Here is a 25,423-nt window from a genome sequence, read left to right on the forward strand (position 1 = left end):
AATATACGCGACGGTACGCGGGAGCTCAAGTCCGTGTTAGTGCCACCGACTCTCAGGAGGAATCACCCACCTTCGTAGAGATCGACAGTCACTATGTTTAACGACGCCGGAACACGTCTCTACCTAGACCTCTAGATGTTTGCGTTAAATTCCAAAGCGTTGTTATGTAAATTGAGTTTATTTTAATGTTGATCTTTCTTAACAGTTTGCCTTTCAGGTTTGCCACGAGATGTATATATACAACTTCCTATATGCAATCTAAGAATGAGAAGCAAATCTTTTCAATCTTTCAACTTTGAAAACCTTAATCTACTTGAGGGAAAAGAAAGACACAACTTTTTCCACAGATCAAAGAACACACACTAAAATGCACATCTTCCTAAATCGTCAAGCATACAGTCAAATGCAAAATGCACAATGCATGTATTTCTTTTCGTTATCCTTAATGTTGATGCTAGACAGAAAGGAAACTGTTGTATGATTTTGAATCTAATTTCAAGTAGAAATAAACAAGCTTGTCCACAATCAAAAAGACACCTTATGATAGACTTGTTTAAAACATAGGAAATGTATAGATTCAAACCATGAAATGAAAAGCAAACAAACTCAAACAGCCATGAACAGTAATAAAACTAGCTCATAAGATCACAAAGACACTTTTACAGTTCAGGATCTAAGAGGTCACAGCTATACTGGTTCGCTTTTCACAATGGGAAACTGTAACTGAAACAAGAAATACTGAAAGAACATTCACAGTTTCATCACACAACTGAGGCGGAATAATGTCAAGGAGAATGGTTTACAGCAAGTACAATGACCAGCAAGCAATCAGCAAAAAATCAGTGAAAACAGGGCTCAGACACAAAGGGAAACCTCTGGAAGACTATGGCTAACTGGACCAGCGCAGGTTCTAGTCTGCCAGTTTGACTCTCAGCGCAGTTCCCGAAGGGAGCACCTGCGCTGTAATGCAGACTGCCTGTGGACAGCCTGCACTGACTCACGAGAGTTTCGTCTACAAAGAATTCCGGGTCATAAAAAGCTCAAAAATGCACTGTTTTTGCTGAAATAAAAAGCTATAGGTCAAGTACAGGCTAAGGGATGATCAAGAGGATGAAGATCTATCACAAAGAGTAAAGAGTCTTTTGTAGATAGGCTCTTCAAATCTTGAATTTGCTTATCAAATGAGCAAGAGTAGCAGACCCTCTACTTCGCTTTTGATATAGTCAAAAGCTTTTCGATTTGGTACTCTTTTCTTCAAGAAATGAATAGCAAAATACTACAAACACCAACAAGATACTAGGCTCCCCAGCGGAGTCGCCAGTTTGTAACAGGTAAACACACAAATGGAAGTGACAGGGTTCTGAGAAGGTTACAACCAATGATGGCTCCAATCCAGCAGCACCTCCCCAGCAGCAAGAACTCTCCTCTTCACCTCTAGTAAAACAATCACCCAATAGCTCTAACTGTAAACCAACAGCACCTCCTTGCTTTACACAAAATTCCAGCCTGTACCTGGAATCTGTAGCTATCCCTGTTTATCACTCGTTCCTCAAAAGACGAGTCTTCTTTCAGCTCTTTTCACTGACTCGTAAAATATGAAAAGTTTGCCGAGTTTTGGCCTTCCAGCTCGTTAAATGACCAGAACGCTATCCCTCCTCTAAATTTTAATCTTTTTGGACCTGAGGGATTATTGCACAAAAGGATCGAGCGCTTGTCTTGTTCGGCTCGTTAAAAGTACCGAACAGCCATCCCTTCTGTATTGTTTTATACTTTTTTCGGACTTTAGGGATTTGCTGACGAAAAAGGAATTATGGAGTTGACTTTCCGTACCTTTTCAGACTCTCTAAAAATGAAAAGGACCGAGTTTTCTTTGTCGTTAGACTCGTTAAAATGATTAAATAGCGACAAACTTGTCTTTAGACGAGAACGAGTTTCCCTATCGCTAGGCTCGTTAAATCATAGCGATGGGCTTGCCCGAAGGGCAGGTTATAGAACAAGCATATGTTATCCTCCTCAAGCTTGACAAAAATAAAGAGGTACTGGTCAGAAATGACTGGGGAAAAATTGGGAGAACATCAAAGCTTAATGGTAGCAAGTCACTCTTGAACATGACACTTTTCCTCCGTACCACATCGGGTTGGGTTGTTTCATTCACCGGTCTCATCACCATGGTCCTCGCCAAACCATCCACATTTGGGGTAATGCTACCGATCCATCGCATCAGTGTCGTTATATGTTCAAGAGGGGTCATTCTGAAAGTGTCAACCGTGTCCCATCCACTGCCATACATTATCCTTCATCCATTCATGATCGCCACCCTGAATCATATGTCACAGTTTGTTTTCACCTCCACTAAAATCATTAGCTCCGTTCCGTGTCATTGATGTGGGATTCATTAAGGCCCTCCTTTGACGGATCGCTTCTTGTCGACTTCAACTCATTATCCAAGAAGTTGATCTAGGAACAAACCCCATCAGTACTTTGAAGCTTGCATGCCTCAATGGCAAGTTTCTCACTTCCGGCGACAGGTATACATCAATGACCTTCGACCAGAAGATTTTGCGTGGCGTTCGACGCCAAGTCCTTTATTCACGCCACGTGAATTGTACTGCAGTACCTTGAGGGTCATCGTCATTATTGGTGATTCCTCACGCGCTTGTTAACGGTTTTCATTATTGACCGGTAATCAAGCGATGTCTTTCCATGTTCGACTTCAGCGCAATTCTCACATGGATCGACTTGTACTTAGAGTGAAGATCGAACGAGTTTGAAGACCCCAGATCTAGTTTCATCCATCCGGGCTGCGATATATATTCAGGAAATATAAAAGCATTTGTCATGTACATCATTGCAACAGATGATCATCCTATTCAAAGGATGATAATTTCAGCAGAAAATTATCAGTCTACCTTCAGACGATCGTCTGTCATATGTAACAAAATGTATTTATAAAAGCTGAGCATGGGAATGCCCACCTCAGCTAGATCATGAAAATAGAATGAAAAATAATGTACTGTATTGTATTGTATTACAGGGCGCCTCCTCAGCACTGGAATGAACTTCGGACCCTCTAGATAAAGCATTTCACCCGATAAATGGCCTCATACTTTAGGGGGCAACTGTTATAGACATTTTTGTGCCTCGCATCATGGAGCATGAAATGTCAATAATCACAGGGATCCTCAGTCCCTAAACATGTTGTTCTTACCCCTAAAAGAACAAGGTCATCAAACAACAGCACTTCCAATCAGTTCTCCACCTGAAAACACTTCAAAACAGGCTTATTTTGGATCATGTCAGCTGCTCCACTGAGCTTCTGCGCTGGAATGCAACTGTCCCTCCTTGTACCTGCGCTGGAAGTCAAGATTAATGAAGGCTACCTGCGCTGGGCGAGATTGGCCAAGTGGCACAGTCATCCTGCAAGGTGTCAACTGCCCAGGAAGCTTCCAAACTGACACTTGGTTCATGAGATTCGCCCTGTGATGAGTAAGAGGTACTTGATCACCATGTGTAAGCAAGGATCTCCAAGTGGACTCAAGGACTGAAGTTTAACTGAAGAGGGAGTGGACACAAGGCAGCTTCATGTCAGTCTCAAGCTGACTCATCCTCTCTTCTTCTCTCCTATATATAGAGCTCTTCTATGAGGTCTAAGGAGGCTGGAATTTTGTGTAAAGCAAGGAGGTGCTGTTGGTTTACAGTTAGAGCTATTGGGTGATTGTTTTACTAGAGGTGAAGAGGAGAGTTCTTGCTGCTGGGGAGGTGCTGCTGGATTGGAGCCATCATTGGTTGTAACCTTCTCAGAACCCTGTTACTTCTATCAATAAAGTTTTGCATGTTCTCCTATATACTTGTATTGCATTGATGTGTTGTATTTACATGTATATTTGATTCACTCTAATCCATGTATCAGTTATGAGTACTTGTATCTTGTAGTTTCCTCTCTTGTTTGTGCAGGATCTGTGTGTAGCTGGACCGGCAAAGAGAGCAAAGAGCTGGGAACAAGAGACAAAGAGAGAGGACAAGGATCGACTAAGCGAAAGACACCAGGTTGGTTAATCTTTCTTCATTCTCTCTGTACTTTCATAAAGGAAATCATCAAAACTTTACTTTCAGTTGTTGCTAAAGACTGTCACCTTTAGAGTAGGGATAGGGTCATCCGCATCGGATACTTTTCCCCACAACACACCTCCTCAGAATTCATCTAAGAGGGGGTGGCATGACCATCCCCCCACATGAAAAGTCATGTGACATTTAACTCAAACTACCAATATGAAGTTATAACATTCTATTATCATTCTTGATTGAAGGGGAGGTCTTCTCTAGTGTATATTTTATTTCTCTAAACATCCCTTTCCGAAAGTGGGATTTTCCAGACCTTGAAGTGTCGGGGAGGTTTCCTCATGATAGTGAAGCCATTCCTATGGAACTTCTATAGTTGAATTGCATATTTTGGTACTCATTTGTCCTTGTCTCTAGGCTTGAAGTAGTCGAGACTATCAAAGAGGTTGTAGTAATTCATGTTACTTGTGCGCAATTAATTTGACATGACGTATATAAAAGTCCCTTAGAAGGGTAGGGTTTCCTCTCTGGTAGCACAATTCACACACAATAGTGGCACCCTCTAGACCTGACTATCATATTGAGAGTGGACACTAAGATGTTGGTGCCTCAATTGCATCTGGAGTGACTGGCAACTTGGACGACCTTATTAGTGATAAAACATATGCATATCACTCTACATTCTATCTTTTTTGGAGTTTATTATAAGGTTTTTAGTTCATGCCCGGGGTCAATTTGTACATGTGGTCTTTGGAAATTCTTCCTGCGGTTTCTGTCATAGAATTTGTCCTCAAGTCCAACTTTTTCGCCCCTTCTCATTTTGTTGTCCCCTAGAGTGGTCGATTCTATTAGGTTCGCCTGCTTGGCATTCTACCTCCCCTTTGGTTCAATCTCTGAGCACTCTGTTTTCACCCTTATATCTCTCTTAACAAAATTTGGTTCCCAACATCTGGTGTCTATTTTTATTCCCTCTTAGTCACCATATCCCGCTAGTGGATGCACAACTGCCACAGAGTGGGTGGTTGACACCCTCAAGGTAGACCACGAGCCCAAGACCAAGCAGAAGAGGCTTCAACAATATACAATCTGGTCACTCTCTTAGAATTTCAATATAAAATGTGTCACTTGGAATCCTTATATGTTGCTAATCAACAAGCCTTTTTAGATTCTGACATCATTGATGAGGTTTCCCAATGGGTTCATGACACTAGTAATACCAAGTGATGATGGAATAAATACCTCAATTCTATTACATTAAATTGGAAGTTGAAAACCATTTGTGCTCATGTTCAGGAAAAAAACACAAGGAAAAATACAATATATTTGTAGCTATGGAGGATATGAAACATGCTCAATGGAGTCAATGATTCTAGTTAGAGTTTTTGGATGCCATAATAGCTCGCCTTGAGAACCACCTTCAATATGATAGGAAACATATAACCCCCCTAGGATCTATCTACAAAAATCCTACTCCAATGACATCATTTGAATGATGCTCTTCCTATGTACTTGGCTGAATGCATGATGATGGGTTACACTTTTAGGCCAAATGTGGTGATGAAATTTCAAAATTTTACTCTTTTATCGAATTAAAACCTTCAAAATTCATATAAGCATTGCGAATTTTGATTCAGTGTAAAAACACAATTTGTGTAGAATTATGTTGTTGTCCTCATGATATTTTTTGCATAAAAATTTAGAGTGGTATATGTCAATTTTCCATTAAATGAAATTCTTGTCCTTGCAAAATTTCATAGATCTAAAGAGGTATGTGTGTGTTCACATAGGATAACTTAGTCTAAAATGTGTAATGTAATATATATATATATATATATATATATATATATATATATATATATATATATATATATAAGCATGATCTACATGGAGAGAACTAAGTTTTTCATATTAAGAAATATTTTTTTATGAAAAATTATATGTTTTATTATTTTTCAAAGTTGCCGAAGTAATGTTTCAATTGCATTTTGTAGACACATGTGTTCATGTAAGGTCTTTTTCAACTATTTAAATAAATTGAAAAGGAAAGAGTACCCTTTTGAAGAGGACTTGTAAAGGAAGATAGTGGTATTTTTTGAAAATTTTTCATTGTGTATATTTTATGTTATTGATCTTTATTCAAACTCTTTAAAATTTTCCAATTTTTTTTAAGCATTATGTTTAAAAGAAATTAGATGAAAAATATCATATGACTTTGAAAATGTAAAACTCATATGCCATTGGATAAAGGATTCCTTCATGAATCCAACATAATCAACTTTGCCACCTAAGGACAAATTTTTCCCTAAGTCCAATAAGGTACAAAATGGTGCTGAAGAAAAAATTACAGAAGGGGTACTAAAATTGTGGAATTTAGGAATTTAGAAGCTCGATCAAGTGCTTAAATTTCAAATTCAAATAACTCGATCGAGGGTTTCTGTTGACAGTTCTCGAAATTTGTCAACCAAGTGGGTTTCCCTGATGTGAAGTTCCAATTATACCTCACATCGTTTTGAATAGGAGCGCCATATGGAGTATCGACCCCGGTGCCATATGTTCTTATAGATTTTCCTTGGCTTTAGCTGTCAGCAAAAGAGAGAAACATGTTTGTGCCTTCGCAAAAATCAAGTGTGCCTGGTGAATGTTCGGTTGCAGGTGTATCAAGGTTCTTCTATTGTAGAGGGAGTAAAGGTGAGCCTCTAAGAGAGATGTAATAGTACCACCCTAGTTGATCCGCAGAGAAATGAAAAGAGAATCACCTAACATCAAGCAGAATAGTCCACATAGATGTGATGATTGTTACAACCATTACAACACATTTTCAATTCGATAAGAACTAAAATAACAGAAATAGTTCAACTACTTTAGTACAAGTGAAAGCAAACATGAATGATAAACATTCACATAATATTCTTACAAATATTCACAATCCATGCATGAAAACATGCTGGGCATCGGGCTTCAAGTATTAAGTAAAGGTCTCAAGATACAAGAATACAACAAACACCACTAGCTCAAATAGTGAAGTGTTGGAGCCACGACTTACTTTCCAAAAGTATTGGCTCTGTCTCTCTGATGCCATATGGGAGAAGCCAAGGTGAAAAGTCCTTTCCATGAACAATGAGGGTGTATATATAACAAATGGCATGATCCTTCACCTCTCTTATGACTCTTGGAATACATTCATGATTGTTTGACTTCTCATGACTTTTCTACTTCCTACATAGCTTTTCACATTACATAAATGACTTTTGGAATTCCACTTTACATTGCATTTTCCAATATAGGATTACATAATCCATGAATGAGGTAGCACATGATGGCTCATGAATTAAATGACACGACACTGATGACATAGACCGCATGATGACATGGAATTGTGAGGCCACTCTTCTTTGTTTCTTCTTTTGATCAGAGATGTATCCAATACTTCATCTTTTTAAGAGATATGCTTTGTTCTTTATATCCACCCTCCAAAGGGATGTGAATCAGTATGGCGTCTTCATGTGGTCTTGATCTTCCATATTATGTTATAATCCAATGTTCCTTCATATTATTTCCTAATGATCATCTTATCTCCTTAGCTCCTTAAGCGTGTTACACATCAATTTGTCACCATGACACTTGATCAATGTATGGGTCTTTTTACCATCCGTGGACATGTTTGATTGAACTCCCTTAGAAGTCAAACAACCAAAAATATTTTGAATAAGATGCGAAATTTGGGAAAAATAGCTGTCACACCTTGTCAAGTATCACTTGCACTGATTTTCCTAGATATTCTCGTGCATTCCCTGGAATTAACTCTGAGAATAGTGCAAAAATGTGTTTTCTTTGCCACTATAGACTGCAAAGGTGAATCAAAGAAAGTAAAAATAAAAAGTATATTCTAGAAACATAGTTGGTCGAATATTTCCCAACTGAAAGCTTCTAGGTGATGACTATTCGAGCTATAATCGTCAGATGATGCATTTTAATCCCTTTCTTCAAGGAAGGCGAATCCATCAATTAGGGGATATCACCCTCCTCTTTTGGATCAGAAACTTCTTCCTCTTGGCCTATAAAATGACTAGAGGGTAGAGGGATTGAAGAGGTAAGAATTGAGAGAAGATAAACTTACACTGCTAGTTTGAGATTGGAAAACTTATTATCTAAGAAGGAGATTGATGATATTTGGGAGGAACCTCACGACATCAGGGAGAAGGTTGTAAGGTTCTTCTTTATATTTAATTAATACACATGAACACTTTCCCCATTGAATTGTCGTATTGGAATGATGAATTGTTTAAAGTGTTTATTAAGGCAAATTCAATTCCTAATCTCCTTGATCATTAGATAAGTTTGTTTGGATTCTTACATCACATATGATTTTGATATTTTTCTTGTTTATGGTTGTAGATCTTATCAAGCATAGAGGAACTACATCAAGTCACAATAAGAGATATTCATCGAGCATTTCGTGAAATAGGTGAGAGGCTCATCAATTGGCTTTAATACTTATAATTCAAACAAGTCCAACTTAGGGAAAGATTTAGTTCAATTGTCTGTTTGTTTCTAGTTTTCATCAAGGATCTAGGGAGATCACTCTTGTCCGCAACAGGGATTTGTCTGGTGTAACAAATTGGCGACTCCGATGGGGAATGTTTTTGTTCTCTTTCTTTTCCTTAGTTTTATTTTCTGATCTTTCTGGTTTATCTTGACCTGAGTCTTTATGAACTGATGAATTTTTAGATCTTTGTGGTTGATTTCTTGATTTTTTATTTTTTCTTGGGTTTGTAAGATCTGTGTTGTTTTTGTTCACCAATAGAGTGCATATTTGCGCTAGTTTCGCCTTAGCAATTGGGTGCGTGCGCTTTGTTTTGTATTACTGACCTGCGCAAACATTGATTTTTTTTGAAAATTTAACTTTTATTTCAATCCAAACATGAATTTAATTTTCTATAAGCATCATTATCTTTGTTTGGATAGTGTTATGTCTCTTCTAAACTCATTTGAGTGATTTGTCAAGGTTTTATGAGAATTAGGTCTTTCTACAGAAACTGGTTCAGGTTTTGTCTGGTTGTTTTGTCGATTGATCAAAACAAGATAGGTTATCCTTGAGTTTTTGATATCCCTGACTTATCCAATCAAATACAACAATTTACCTTTTAATGTTACTTCTTTCTGTTCAATTTCATATTGATTTGCAAATCAGGGTTTCTTGAGATTTAGTGTTTTTGTGAAGGAATTATTGCCATTTCTTTGATAAAAGGGAATTATTGCTTTGCAATTTTGATTTTTTTTCACGATTACACTGCTCATATCATTAAATTAAAGAATTCATAGGGAAAATGTATTTTTCTCCAAACTCTCTTGATTGATTTTTGTGTGCCTAAAAGTTTTTAGAGATAAATGATAAGGAGTATTTTTGGTTTGTTTCATCTTTAGGTAAATCTCAAACTTAGCTTACTTCTACATTTTCATTGCATTGAAATGGAATTGGTTGTTTTATGAAAAATTGGAAAAGTTGTGATTTTTTTATTTCATTTCACAAAAATCAAAGAAACTCTTTCTTTTCTCTAAATAGGATTTCATCAAATTTGAAAATTACAAATTGCATAATTTAGTGCATTAATATCTTGAGTCGTGCCATAATATCATGAGTTTCACCTCCATCACCTATTCAGTAAAGAAAAACTTAATAATAAAACGTTAATTAAAATTCATCTGGAATTTTACATTTTTTAGGGCTCTTACCACCTACAGTAGCTTAAGTGTAGGGCTTTGGAATAGGAAGGTGAGTAAACTTTCCAAAGTTACATATATAAAATAGAATCTTGAGCTAGGGAGATAAAATCCAATTATTTCAGTTTTGCTCTGGGAAGCTCTTCTTTTACATGATTTAAGAATGATATCATGTCAAATCCGGTGAAGTGATTGTACCCACTTCATTAGGCAAGATATAGTGATTTGCACATATTACGAATATACCAAAAGGTAATTGGTGTCACTTGAAAGTAAATCTCCAATTAATCATGTGGAGGAGCCATCAAGCGGATTGAGCTTGTTACTCTTCCCTTGCGTGTACATCCGATCTATGAATGCCACCCCAGGTAAAATTGTTGTATTTGGTAAACTTAGTGATGATAATCCTAGGGCTCTACCGAAGGTAACGGTAAAGGGAAGGTCTTATTGTACCTGAATCAAACGTTGACTAGACTCACTTGGACTTTTTGAAGGGTAATCTTTGCTCGAGATGGTATAAGCAAAGTTACTTGAACCAGACTGTTTCATTAAATAGGTTGTCAGTGTAACTATTTATAAATGCTCATATCTATAAATCTTTTGACCTTGATCACCGCGATGTTGGATTTAATCACCAACTAGTAATTATTGATCTCTATGAGAAGTCAATTTGTATGGTTTGCACTCCTAGATTTTTAACGTGTGTTACCTTCTATGTTGTTTTTACTTTATAGAGACTTTAGGTGTAATTTAGATATTGTGTGAATTATCAATTGAAGATTTTTCATTGTGGCTGAATTACTGAGACAATCACGTAGGATGCTTGGGCAACCCCCTAAGTATACATTGAGACAGTTATAAAAGATCAATGCTGAAAAATATAAATCATCGGGGCCCAAAACTACAAGAAAACCTGAAACTTCTATTATTATAGAATCTAATGTAACAGGAATTGAAATTAATCAATCAGAAACATCAACTATTTAGAATCTAAAGTGACGGGACATGAACTTGATCAATCTCAAAAATTAGAATCACACTCAGAAGAAACTGATTTAATAATTACTGAATTTATTCAAATATAATCAGATACTAGAGAGGTTCCACATTCACAATTAACAGAACCAGATATCAAAGAACCTAATTCTAACATTTTTTAGCCTAAATCACCTTCAGTTGCTTTAGCCCCTACTCTGATTCCTCCACATTTACTCCATGTAAAAATGATTATCACTGATAGTCTTCCTCCTGGCCTCATTAGCATCAAAGAGCTTGCCTCAAATGAAGAAGAAGAATCACCTCAGACGAAGAAGAAGAATCACCTCACACACCAGTTTCTATGAGTGAACTAACATATATTTTGGATCTTCTCTTTAGGTCTCTTCACCGAGACCCTTGTTATTTCACACCCTTGAAATTTTTAGGACAAGGTATTCCATGATACACAACTCCTCACTCTACCATACCAGGTTTTGATGGGTCTAGAATGGCTTCTAGAGGTATGTCATCAGACACATCTATGTTTTCTACTTGTCTGGAGTCAACTTTATATGGTGGCCCATCAGTGCCTCCTAGATATCAATCTCTTTCTGGGATGTATTCAAGTTCTTCTCCCTCAAATCAACCTTTAACTATGTCAACTAGGTTAACTGATCCTATGCTTCAGGATTTGACATATGATCAATATATTAATATGATTTCCCGCAACATAGGTAATCCTCAAACGAACCCAACAGGTAGTTTTTACCCGCCTGGGGGGTAACCTTTGTATCCTCCTCTAGAAGGACTACCTTTAGTTGGAAATTATCCTATAGGTGGAGGGAAAACACCTTCTGAAAATTATCATAATTATGGTCAGATGCCTCAAATTGGTTTTGGTCAACCTGTTATGCCTCAACCCGCCATGGAAACGTCTTACCCTGGGGTGAATACAATATGGAATCCTTCGTTTAATTGACCATCAATTCTAGTTGCCCCTCAAGTGCCTATGTATCAACCTGTTCAGCCCGTTGGATAGCCTATTCATCAATTCTTGTTCAAGGCATTCCTATTCAAGTCCAACATCCTTTTCAGGCTCATCCATCCACACCTATTCAACAACCATTGTAGCAACATGTTTCAAGTACTCCTCAAAACTCGATTCAATTTGTTGTGCCTATTTCTGTACAAACTCCAGTTATGAGTTCACCACGAGCTCCCATCCTAGGAGTATTTCAAGTAACTACTCCCTTTACTTCTCAAGTAACACCTCAATAAACTACTCAAGCTATGCCTTAGGTATCTGCTTATCAAATTGCTTCTACCATTCAGTCTATTCCCCAAATACCTATCATACAACGTAGTGTGCCGTACATTCAAACGTCATTTCAAGGGAAAAAATTGAAAATCCAACCCCAGAGTCAATTTGTTCAAGGTTAGCCTTTTCAAACCCAATTTATCCTAGGTCAACCTTTACAGAGTCAACCCTTTCAAGGACATTTCATTCAAGGTAAAATGGGCGAGGGTCCTCTGTTCCAAAATTAACCATACCCAGGTCATAATTTTCAAGTACCTTTTCAACCGCAATTAGGTATGGCTCATCTTGGATATATAGGATGTATGCAAATTCCAACTGCTCAGGATATTCTAGGATATCCTGGATATCCTCCTCCAGGTACAGGAATTTTCCTTGAAGTTTATCAGTACACACAATAGGATCCTAATCACCAATTACCATTTACTGCAACTTTGGATTTACTAGAACTATCGCGGTTAACCAATGATCCTATTTACTACTTACCGTATTGGCCCACTATTCCTACAAAGTTGCCCAATGACATTCCTAAGTTTGAAGGTAAATCAAGAGAAGACCCATCAAATCATGTTATGACTTATCATCTTTGGTGCGCGTCCAATTCATTAATTGATGATTCTATTAGATTACAACTTTTTCAACGAACATTAATTGGTTCGGCAACAAAATGGTATGTAGAATTTCCATGATCTTCCTTTAATATGTTCAACGACCTTGCTACCACCTTTTTGACACACTTTCAGTTACCCATTCGATACGATAATAGAAATGAACTTTTAAGCTCTTTAAAACAATCAACGTTGACCCATATCTCATATCACATTCATGAATGGAGACAAAGACATCATTTGGTTAAAGTTTATATCCCGGATGAGATTCTAGCCAAATGGTTCATAAAATCATTTTCCAGTGATTACTAAAGATGTTTCCCAAGGTGGCATAGTAACTGAAGAGCAAGTTATTGCTTGTGATCAATACCTAGATCTTGTTTATACTCAGTCTGGTACTTTGTATGAAAAGATCCCAGATTTACGTCATCCTGGTCAAACTAATCTAGCCCTTATAGGATCACATGCCACAGATGCTATAATTGGTTATGTTAGCCAAAAATCTAACAATACAAAGAAATAATCTAAGAAAACTCAGATTTTGGCTTTACTTGATTCACTCGAGGAAGAGCCTTCTCCCGAAATTACTTCTGAAATAAACATAGTGGAATCATCTAATGTCAATAGTAAGCAATCTGGAGGTAAGAAAAAATGAAAAGGAAAAGCTAAACAAGACACCTCTTCCAAGGAGAAATCAAGAAATAATGAATCATCTGATGAAAAGAAGAAACCTCGATATCTTTGTTTAATTTGTGAAGAAGATCATTACACTAAGGAGTTCCCTCATCGCGCCGAAGTTTCTAAATTTATCAAAAGTTCACCCATTCCTGCTATGTTGAAGGATATTTTCCCTCCTCAAGATAGAAAAATGGTTTTTAATAACCAATCTTCCTCCTCCACATCTTCACATATCATGACGATGCCTTTGAATGTTATGGTAGCAACGAGATCTAAAGACTATGGATCAAAGAATCCTATTGAAGATGGAGATGATTCCAATTCACATGCTCAAACTTCCACATCTACCCCTCCTTCTTATAAACCATTACACATTGAAAAACCAAGCCCTGATATGATAATTTGACCACCTCCTAAAGGTGTTCTTTGAAAGTCAGCCTTTAACCCTCATGATAGGGCTGCTCAAAATTACAACATTGTTGAATATTTGGCTATGTTACCTTCGACAATGTTATCTCTTGAAGTGCTGCAGACTTGTCCAACACAAAGGAAATTATTATTATCAACTATTGGAGAAGTAGATCCTTAGGACCCAATTCAATTATTTTTTATCTCGAGAGTCATGTCTTACATCTCCCATATCAACTGGATTTTCAGATACCAATCCATGTCAAAACTTTGAACAATGAATTCTGAAGGAGTGGCGACATGTATTATGTCCATTGCCTACTGGAAAGCTTTAGGATCTCCAACAATCGATTAATCTCCCACAACTTTGAAAGCCTTTGATGAAAGAGGTTTTTGTCATTTTACTATTTTCAATGATTTACCAATAGAACTAGAGGGTAAAACAGTTACATTTCAAGTTGAGGTTGTTGATGCTCAACTTGACTACAACCTTTTACTTGGTCGGAGCTGGACTTATTATACCTCAGACCCTAATTCCACTGGTAGTGTGCATTTTGTTGGAAAATCAACTACTCTGTATGAACAAGTTGGTGTTGGTCTTCTCAAAGAGTCATATTTTATGGGAAATTTTGCATTCCCTCCACCTGATTTCCCTCATAATGTTTCCTAGATTTATATGATTACATCAAATACTTTTGAATCAGAAGATCCATGGAAAGTACCTTTAGAGTCAGAATTAGTCATATATGGTAGTGAGATGCCTCTTAGTCCTCTTGAGTTTGCTTATGAGGCAATTCAGTATTTTTCAAACCTATCAACATCTGAAAACAATCAAATGAATACGATTACCGATGGATATTCTCATTTTTCACATGCTTGGAGGCAATGTCTATGCCTGATCCTTTTGAAAAATATTTTTTAACTAATGAAGGGATTATGGAATTCATGACTTTGGACAAAATTCCATAGGATGACTCTCATCATTGTTCATCTTTCTTACCATCTTTTGACAAAATTGAGAACAGTTTCTCGTCTATGTTTTCATTTGAGATTATTAGTGATCCTCAATGTCCAATATCTATCCTTTCTTCTTATTCTGAAAATAATTTGGGGAACATATCAACAACGATACCCATAAACATCTCAGTGAAACCATGGATAATTGTAAATATTCATATAGGAGCTTCTTGTTATTTAGAAGAAATTCAGACTTATAAAGACCTATTTTAGGAATTCCACTACACTTTTTGCTTGGTCTTATGAAGAAATGCCAGGAATCGACCCTAGTATACTTGTACATGAGATAAACAATTATTGAGATGCTAAGCATGTCAGAAACCGATTACGTACCATACATCTGCGAAAAGTTTCCTCTATAAAAAATGTGATTGAAAAACGATTGAAAGCAAGATTCATTTATCCCATTCCTTTAACTGATTTGGTTTCAAACATTGTACTTGTTAATAAGAAACAAGGAACTATTCGAGTATGTGTTGATTATAGAGATATTAATAAAGCTTGTCTTAAAGACAATTATCCAACTCTGAATATCGACCAAATTGTTGATGACTGTGTTGGGAATGAATTTTTTCCTTTTATGGAGGGATTTTACGGCTATAATCAAATAAACATAATCCCTACTGATTAGTATAAAACCACATTTATTTTCCCACGGGGAGATTTTTCTTATCGCAAACCCCCATTTGGCCTAAAAAATGTTGGTGTAACTTTTCAGCGAGCAATGCCTTATGCATTCCATGATATCAAGCATATTGTTCAACCCTATTTAGATGACCTGCCAGCTCATTCAATGAAAAGGGAAGATCACCCATTGCTTTTGAAAGAAATCTTCATTAGGTGAAAGCATTACAATATTCTTTTTAATCCACACAAATGTGTTTTTTGTGCGCAAAGGCATTCGTGTTGACCCCCTTAAGGTAGAGGACATTTTAATTTGTCTTCTCCTTATAATCTTCGATAACTCCATAGTTTGCAAGGGAAAGAAAACTTTTTTGCATAGATTCGTCCATAGTTATGCTAAACTAACCCAAGGTTTTACTCGACTGTTGAAAAAGGGCATTCCATTTTTTTGGGATGAGCTTGTTGAAAAATATTTTGAGGCATTAAAACACGCATTGACTAATGCGTCGTTATTGCATCCACCTGATTATCATCAAGATTACCTTCTATACCTAGCTACGTCTGATGTCACTATTAGCATGGTGTTAGTCCAAGAAGATGACTCCAACAGTGAACATGTAATTTATCATTTAAGTTTAAATCTCACTAAAACTGAGATTAAATATGCACATGTGGAGAAGCTAGCTTTGACAGCTGTTCAAGTTGTTCAACGATTCCATTACTATACACTTTTGCGAAAAATGACTGTAATTTCAGATTGCAACCTTATGATGTACACTCTTACCAAGCATTTTCTAGGGGGGAAATACTCCAAATGGATAGTTATATTGCAAGAATCTGATTTAGAATTTGAAAGATCTAAATCAAAGAAATATTTAATTTTCGCCGAATTATTGGGTGACATTCCCCCTACTGATACAGGAATTGTAGCAGAAGATTTCTTTGCTGATGAATATCTCTTTCTTATTAGTACGTCAAATCCATGGTATGGAGATATCATTATATATCCTCAAACCTAAACTTTTAGACCTGAGTTATCTAGAGCTAATCGTTATCGAATCCAGTAACAATCCCAACAATACAATATTGTTGGTGACACTCTTTACCATCGCGGTACTGATTCTATCTTTTGGCATTGTTTGACTTTCTAAGAGGCTGAAAAAGCATTAAATGATTTCCATTTTGGATCGTGTGGCGGTCATATGTTTAGGTATGCTACTTCCCAAAAGATATTAAGTGCTGGTTATTTTTGGCCTTCCATTTTTAAAGATTGCATTATTGCAGTCAGAAAGTGCCATAATTGTCAAGTCTATGATCGCAAGATGCGAGCATCTCTAGCTCCTCCTCACCCTATCATAGTTGTCATTCCTTTTGCCAAATGGGGCATATATTTTGTCACCTGTAACCCTTACTCGGCCGGGGGGCATGGGTATAATATCCTTGCAATCGATTACCTTACAAAATGGGCTGAGGGGAGGCCTACATATAAAGACAACAGTGAAAATGCAACAATTTTCATTTTCAATCATGTGATTGCTCATTTTGGTGTCCCACAAGCTATTGTTATAGATCATGGTAGCCATTTTTGTAACTTTATGATGATTGAACTATCATCACAACTCATCCTATGCCATGATATCTCTACTCCTTATTATCCACAAGCTAATAGTCAAGTCAAAGCTGTCAATAAGGTTTTAACAGATATGATTAAACATATAGTTGGTATTCATAAAGGAAACTGGAATACTATCCTTTTCTCCGCACTATGGGCTTATCGTAATATGGAAAAAACATCAATAGGTTTTACCCCTTTCCAACTTTTTTATGGTTTGGAAGCAGTATTTCCCATTGAATTTGGAATCCCATCTCTGAAACTAGTTGTTGAATTGCTACCTGCTACCTATGCAGATGAAGAAAAATTTATACACTTAACACATTTAGATGAAACTCGTCGTGATGCCACACTAAACGGTGAAGCTCATAAAAAATGAGTCAAAGCTCAATTTGATCAAAACATGAATCTTCGTTCATATACAGAAGGTGACCTAGTCTTGGTTTATGATCAAGCTCATGACAAGTTAGGTGCAGGAAAATTTGAACCCATGTGGCATGGTCCTTACATCATAAAACGTGTGTTAGCTAAAGGAGCCTATGACTTGGTTGATTATGATGGTATTCCTTTAGGAAAGCCCTGAAATGGTCTTTTCTTAAAGAAATATTATGCATAAAATTTTCATGGAGATTTGTACATTATTTACCATTTTTATGTGTGTGCGATAATTAATATTTTTTACATTTCCTACTACTTATCTTGATTATCTTGTTTTTCACCTAGTGATGAGCTAGTATCTATTCATGGAATATGCCTTGGTCAAACAATGAAAAATCTAGCATAATATAGTGTAGTCATTGAGTTATTATCTAATGCCATCACATTTGGTATTTGACGTTTAATTGTTAGGCTAGATTCATAGCTCATAGTATTACATTTAAACAATGTTTATATAGTAAGAAGTCCTGGAACCCCAACCACATGTCTCTGATATTGAAGAGGGATGTCATCCATTCCAGTCTCTGGGATATCCAAAGTAAACCCCTTTAGGTTGTATTCCATCTCTGTCAAAGTCTATATCACATATGGGTTAGCTGCAATAGTTGCTATAGGCTTCGCCTCGTCTGTCAAAACGCCTCGGCCCTACTAGTCGGTTTAGGCCCACATATACACATGCATTTTGGATAATTAGCCTTTCAAGACAAAAATACATAAAAAAATAAAAAATTGAAAACATGTCAAAATGAGAAACTCTCACTCAGGTCACCCCACTGAGCTCTAGCTGGAAGTGGGATATCAATGTCACCTTTGTAATACATCCCTGTATATGGGAAGTCCTTTATCAAAATGATTTATTGACCCAACCAATCAAAAAACTTAGGAGTATACCTCACTATTGGTTCATCGCCTCCATGACATGCCACAAGTGCAACCCATCTCAACATACGTAGGTCCTTGGGACCTCTCTCATATGCTAAGATCTGTTATGGCCAGAGAAGTGGAATCCTTTCAAGGGAGAAAGCAATAAGAATGGCACCATAACCGAAGTTCTTCAGTTTCCCATTCTTGCATCTAGTCAGTTGTCCCTTCATGTTTATAACCACTTTCTCTCACCAATTTAACACTTTTGATTCCCATCATTCCATGAAAGACTGCATCTATGCCCGTGTGGCCAAATGAAGGGTAGCGCTGCCACAGATATTGCTAACAGTGAAATTAATGGTCCTCAGGGGAAATAGTCTAATGGTATGAATATCAATCTTGACATTCTTGGGTTTTGTACCCCCACAAAAACATTGTAGATACCCATATGTAGTATCTCCTCCTGTCCTCTGTCCAAATAATGAAATATAGGCTCCCTTACGAGAAACCCCAGTCAAGAAATAGATGTCATTGATGTCAATGGTAACGCGATGATCTCCAATCACAAAACACTGTTCCTGGACATTCTAGGTCATTACCATCCATGTCATCAAATGTACCTGAGATTTCATCCCAGATATGAGCCAGTATTTCAGGAGGCCAAAATTTCTTAGAGCCTGCATGGTAGTTGGATTTGCCAAAGCTGCCAAATCATTGGCTTCGTGTTCTCTTTCCCTCCATTCCATTTTAGTAATCAATAAACCCGAAATAACCATTTAAAAGAGTTTAGAATCTCTTTTAAATTCAATCTCATAATTTTCAAGGTTCAAATCTTTTATTTTTAAAACCCTCGGTGCTTGCATTGCCACTATTTTACAAACAGGGCACAACTGTGTGGATTTTCTGGAGGATATCTGTGCAGTCCACAATTTTCTACGTGTAAAAACTTATCGACCTGTGCAAGCCCGATAAAAGAATATCAGCGCATGGGCGAGGGGGAATTTTTGACAAAATTTTGCGCCAAAAAATTAATTGAAAGCTTAAAACTAGATTTTAAACGGAAGAAAAGGTTATTTAGGAAGAGATATTCTACCTGGAGGAAGCGTTTGTGATTTCATCCATTGGTTAGCTCATAATCAGTCCCAGAAGTTTGGTGGTAAAAAGCTCATTTTTCTGCTCTCAAATGGTGAAAATACAAATGGTAAGAAATAATTTAATTTTTCCACTTTTATATGCTTTTTGAGTTAAAAATAAATATTATTTTTATAATTAAGACCTTTAAGGAGGGAAAATTTTATATTTTTGAGTAGTTATAATAATTTATTGAGTTTAAATGTGCAGAGCAACTTACAAAGCAAGAATAAATCATTTTTGACCGTTAGCAAACTTTTATCACTTTTTATGCTCTTGAAAAAGTGAAAAGCAAAAATCATAGAGTCCTCTTTTAATCCCTTTTTAAAATCTTAAAAAATGAAAAGATTGTCGAGTACTTGATTGTTTAAACTCGTAAAAGTAAATGAACAACCCTCAACTCAGTATAAGTTTACCCCTTTGATGGACTGAGCTAGGGCTATTTACAAAAAATGTATACGTTGATCAAACATGGTCAGTAGAGCTCTCTCCTACATTATTTTATCCTTTTTTCAGGCTTGAGAGACTAAATTTATGAAAAAGAACATGATGGAGTTTACTTATGTTTTTCTTGTGACTTCCTAAAAGTGAAAAACACCGAGCTTTTCTTTCTCTGGGCTTGTTAAAATTTTACGATAAAAGAACTGAATGAGTTTCCTTTTTGTGTCTTTTTCAAACTCTTAAAAGAAAACGACATCGAGTTACCCCTTTAGTGGATTCATAAAAACTAAACAGTATAGGACTTGTTAAGCATAACGGGGCCGAACCATTCCTTCTTGGGGTTCGTTAAAAATACTTCGATGAATTCATCCAAAAGATGAGCTTACAGTACAAGCGTATGTTATCCTCCTCAAGCTTGTAAAAAATAAAGAGCTACTTTCCAGTAATAGTGGGGGTAAATTAGGAAAATGTGTCCATTTTACATTTTATTATAAAGACATCATGTTGTTCTTAAACACGACACTGCGTCACATTTCTTATCCGGGTTGGGAAATCCATTTTTCTTACAGTTAATCAAACCTCATTGAAATTCTTCATGGTTTTGGGTATTATCGTTAAGTCAAATGCTGCCAAGTCAAGTGTTGTGTTGTTATGTGTGTTAGCGCTTGAATCTGCCTTAGGCTGAAAGAAGGCGAGGTTCAAGGCAACAGCAAACCAAGCTCAGCCTCATAGCTAGCCCTACGAGGACAGGAGAGGGCTCTCTCCAAGTCACACTCAACGAATAAGTAAATGAAATGGCCTGAGATGACTTACAATGAACTATTTGTATTAGGCTAGTAAGTGAAAATGAATATAAAGAGTGATTTTTATGAATGACTTTGTTTCTGGGATGTTATGGGACCTCTCGACCTCAATGAACAGAGAACTTAACATAAAGGCATAGATTGTTTCGTGAGGCAAGGTAGGTGGAAAGCATAGCAATTTAGTTTTAAAATATGGCAGAATGGAGAGATTGATTAAGAAGGTGAAAAGGGCATAGGAGATGAATCCTTTTCAACAGAAGAATGAACACTATACATGAAGTTTTCCTCTAGGTAGAGCAATAAAATTGAATTCTACCTAATCTCATTCAAAAAACTTCACAAGAAATGAATATGAAATGGACTATGAAACATAAAAAGATACATATGAAACATAAGAGACACACTTGCTACACTCACAACCACATGAATCTCATGAAATAGAGCTGTTGCTTCTCATTAATTCTCTGTCAAAAATACATAGTGGAGAAACAAAGTTTCTTTCCCACAGTCTCCCAGAAGTTACAAGCCAACCAAAACAAAAATTAAATGGAAATGGTTTGCATACAATATATAGAATGTGCCATGAAGAGATAGAACGCCCAAGGGTCACAAAATGAAGGTGGAGAGCCAAGCATCAGCTACAGGTGCAGCACCAAAAACATGACACATGGCTTGGGTGACCCTTTGCCTTCCTTTGCCACTTGTATAACTGACCATATGGAGTGAAAATATTTATAAAACCGTCGTGCTCCTCCTCCTGTGCGTCGTGCTCTTTTCCAGGTGACTTTTGGAGGCCTTCCTGATGTCCAAATTGAGTACAGGATAGCTCATTGGAAAGGTATTTGAGTCTACTTTCCAACCCCACTGGAATTTTGTGATTTGGAGTTCATTTTCCTTGTCAAAAATCAAATCTTCCAAGACTGGTCGAACTGTGCCAAATGAGGCTGCCTCAAGGCAGAGTGCTGTTGCGGTCAACTTTTTAATGCCTTCCTCAACTAGAAATTGAACTCACAATAGCTCATTGGAAAGTCTATCCTGTCGACTTTCCAAACCAACCAGAATTTTGCAGTTTGGATTTCCGTTTCCCTATCAAACATCAAATCTCCCAAGACTGGTCGAACTGTGCCAAATGAGGCTGCCTAAAGGCAGAGTGCTGTTACAGTCAACGTTTGAATTCCTTCCTCAACTTCAAATTGAGATCATGATAGCTCAATGGAAAGCGACTTGTCTCTTGTTATCATTTGGATCATCAAGCAAGTCATTTGGCTAACCAAGGTAGGAAACAACTTGATTTTTCCAAGGTCGCTCTAGAGGTGCATCAATTCTCCCGAGACAATTGTAGTTTTGACATTTCTTCAAAACCATGACACCTGTGTAAAAAGTGAATGAGATTTTTCTTCCTTGGTTTGTTTTGGACAAAAACCTCTCTCAGTTTTCACGAATTCATCTTTGATTGCTCAGAAACATCATTTGAGTGAAACATATCCCGACGTGTGGGACAAGGGATTTGCCGCAATGAAGCGAAATGAAGGGGATTGAGAGCTTCTAAATTCTTGAGGAAATTTTGGGAGGTATGGAGGGATGCTAGGAAGTAAGGGAAAGTGGAATCTCAGATATTGAGTGAGGGGAAGGGGTCCAAAAAGGCAAAACACAGGCCCAACCATAGAAAATTGCCAGGTTATAGCAAGAAACTAGGGTTTGTGCGAAAATGAGGAATTTGGGGAATCTCAGTGAGGGGAAGTGTTTGATAAGGTACATTATGGATAGAGAAAGGTGTATGAACATTAGGATACAAGTTTTTCTGGTGATTTGACCATCTAAGAGAAATTAGCTTCAAAACCCTAGGAGAGGGAAATGAACCTTGCCTTGGCACAACTGAAACATGAACAAGGTGTGAAATGACCCAATGGGACTTGACATGATGATGAAAACCCTCTGAATGATGTTAGACTCAGCTGAATGGTGACATTGACTGACATCTAGATGACTTTGAAAGGAGTGAAAGCAAACCCTAGGCCTAATGCCTAGTGACTAAATTTTACTTGAAGACTCACTGAAATGATAAAGTTTGACCTTGACACCTTAAAATCCTTGTGTAAGAGCATATTTGATCACTGGAGGAAGGATGCAAAGACTGACACTAACATTGACTCCAATGGGGGATGGTGGCTCCTTGGAGGTGCCAAGAACCACAGATCTTTGGGGTGAGCAGACAATGCCTTTGTCCATTGGGCTATGGAGTCCATTATTCCAACATGATTCAATTTATTTACATGAAAATTGACTCAAACTGACTCAATGCAAGTGACCTGACTAAAAAACTTGACTGAACTTAAAACTTAAAGCTTGGTGGTAGTACATGACCACCTTTATTTCTTGCAAGACTATATATCATCAAGCTATATCAAACTGCCAATGTAACCAATCAAGAAGATGGCTTCTTGACTGATTCTTCCGATCAGATCTTCTAGTGAACAATTGATATTGGTAATTGGGCCTCCCAAAACATAATTGGCCATGACCTCCTTCATCACTGAATACTGCAATTATGACCTTCATTGCTAATTGTAACAAATTTGCCATTGGATCATGAAAAACATGAAGATTTACCTCATGTTGAAGAAACTGGATGTCTTTTTCTTTTGATTTTGATATTCCTTCATAATGTTCCTGGTCCTCAAAAAATTCTGAACAAGCAGATGAGTGGATTTCCTCTTCAAAGAACACTTCAAAACATGAAACATATGAGGAAGAATCTGAAATGGAATCCATAATGGTCTGGTCGGTTATAGTCTGAATATATTTCTGAACATCTTGACATGATATGATAGCAAAATTCTCATTACATTCATCACATTCATCAATCATGAGAAAAACAACTTCGGATGATTCTTGAAACCCAACACTAACATTTTTATCATCTACCATAAATTCATCCAGAGAAAGCTTTTCACTTGAGCAAAGCTCTCATCTTGCTGTCCATGAGCTGATTGGATTACCTCTTCATGAAGGCTTTGTTCTAATGACATGAGAACATTTGGACTCAAAACTTTGTTTTCTTCTATGGACCAATCTGAAACGACACCTTTTCTTTCATCGCTTTCAGCCATATGGAACTCTCCAACCTGATGATCTATTTCATGTAATTCATGTCGACTATCAAGAGGCAAAGATCCTTCATCTTCCATCGTACTAAAATCTTGATCATGCTGCAAATTTTCATGATCGTCTTTACACTGTTGAAAAGGAATTTCATACAGGGCTTCCATGATTTCATAATCCATAAAATTATCATCCTCATAATATTTTTCAAGGCTCTCAATAAAACCATAAGCATGCTTGCAACAATCATGAACTAGATTCAATGATGGATAAGAGTCTTTATATCTTTCAATGAACATGGCATGAAAATCCTTTAAACTGTAAATACAAGCAGGCGGCAAGCTTTCATACCAAGATTGGGCTTCACCTTCTAGAGTGGCCATGAATATCTTCGTTAAGCAATCTTCAGGAAAATCAACCTTCAACTTGAGAATATGCATGTGAAATCGAACTAGATGTAAAGCAGTGTCTTTCTTACCCTCATCTTTAAACGTAGGCAAATTCTTTGACCAATCTACTTTCAGAATCTTATTTGGAAAGCCTGGAACGTGATCTCGGCTCATGGGAGAGTATCTTCTTGTAATCCGATCCATTGCGAATGGAGTCGCCAGGTGAATGATTTCAGCCATCTTCTTATGTCTGATCGTTGTTCACCATCAACATCAGATCTAAACTTGAGATATGCCCTAGGACAAGACAATCTACAAGCAAACAATTTTGTAATCAAATCCCCAGCGGAGTCGCCATTATGTTAGCGTTTGAATCTGCCTTAAGCTGAAAGAAGGCAAGGTTCAAAGCAACATCAAACCAAGCTCAACCTCGTAGCTAACCCTACAAGGACAGGAGAGGGCTCTCTCCAAGTCACACTCAACGAATAAGTAAATGAAATGGCCTGAGATGACTTACAATGAACTATTTGTCTTAGGCTAGTAAGTGAAAATGAATATAAAGAGTGATTTTTATGAATGACTTTGTTTCTAGGATGTTATGGGACCTCTGGACCTCAATGAACAAAGAACTTAACATAAAGGCATAGATTGTTTCGTGAGGCAAGGTAGGCGGAAAGCATAGCAATTTAGTTTTAAAATATGGCGGAATGGAGAGATTGATTAAGAAGGTGAAAAGGGCATAGGAGATGAATCCTTTTCAACAGAAGAATGAACAATATACATGAAGTTTTCCTCTAGGTAGAGCAATAAAATTGAATTCTACCTAATCTCATTCAAAAAACTTCACAAGAAATGAATATGAAATGGACTATGAAACATAACAAGATACATATGAAACATAAGAGACACACTCGCTACACTCACAACCACATGAATCTCATGAAATAGAGCTGCTGCCTCTCATTAATTCTCTGTCAAAAATACATAGTGGAGAAACAAAGTTTCTTTCCCACAGTCTACCAGAAGTTACAAGCCAACCAAAACAAAAATTAATTGCAAATGGTTTGCATACAATATATAGAATGTGCCATGAAGAGATAGAATGCCCAAGGGTCACAAAATGAAGGTGGAGAGCCAAGCATCAGCTACAGGTGCAGTACCAAAAACATGACACAAGGATTGGGTGACCCTTTGCCTTCCTTTGCCACTTGTATAACTGACCATATGGAGTGAAA

This window comes from Pinus tabuliformis, chromosome 3_2 (genome assembly GCF_031772625.1).
Source record: "Pinus tabuliformis cultivar Carrire ecotype Pingquan chromosome 3_2, CPIR1, whole genome shotgun sequence".
Taxonomy (NCBI): domain Eukaryota; kingdom Viridiplantae; phylum Streptophyta; class Pinopsida; order Pinales; family Pinaceae; genus Pinus; species Pinus tabuliformis.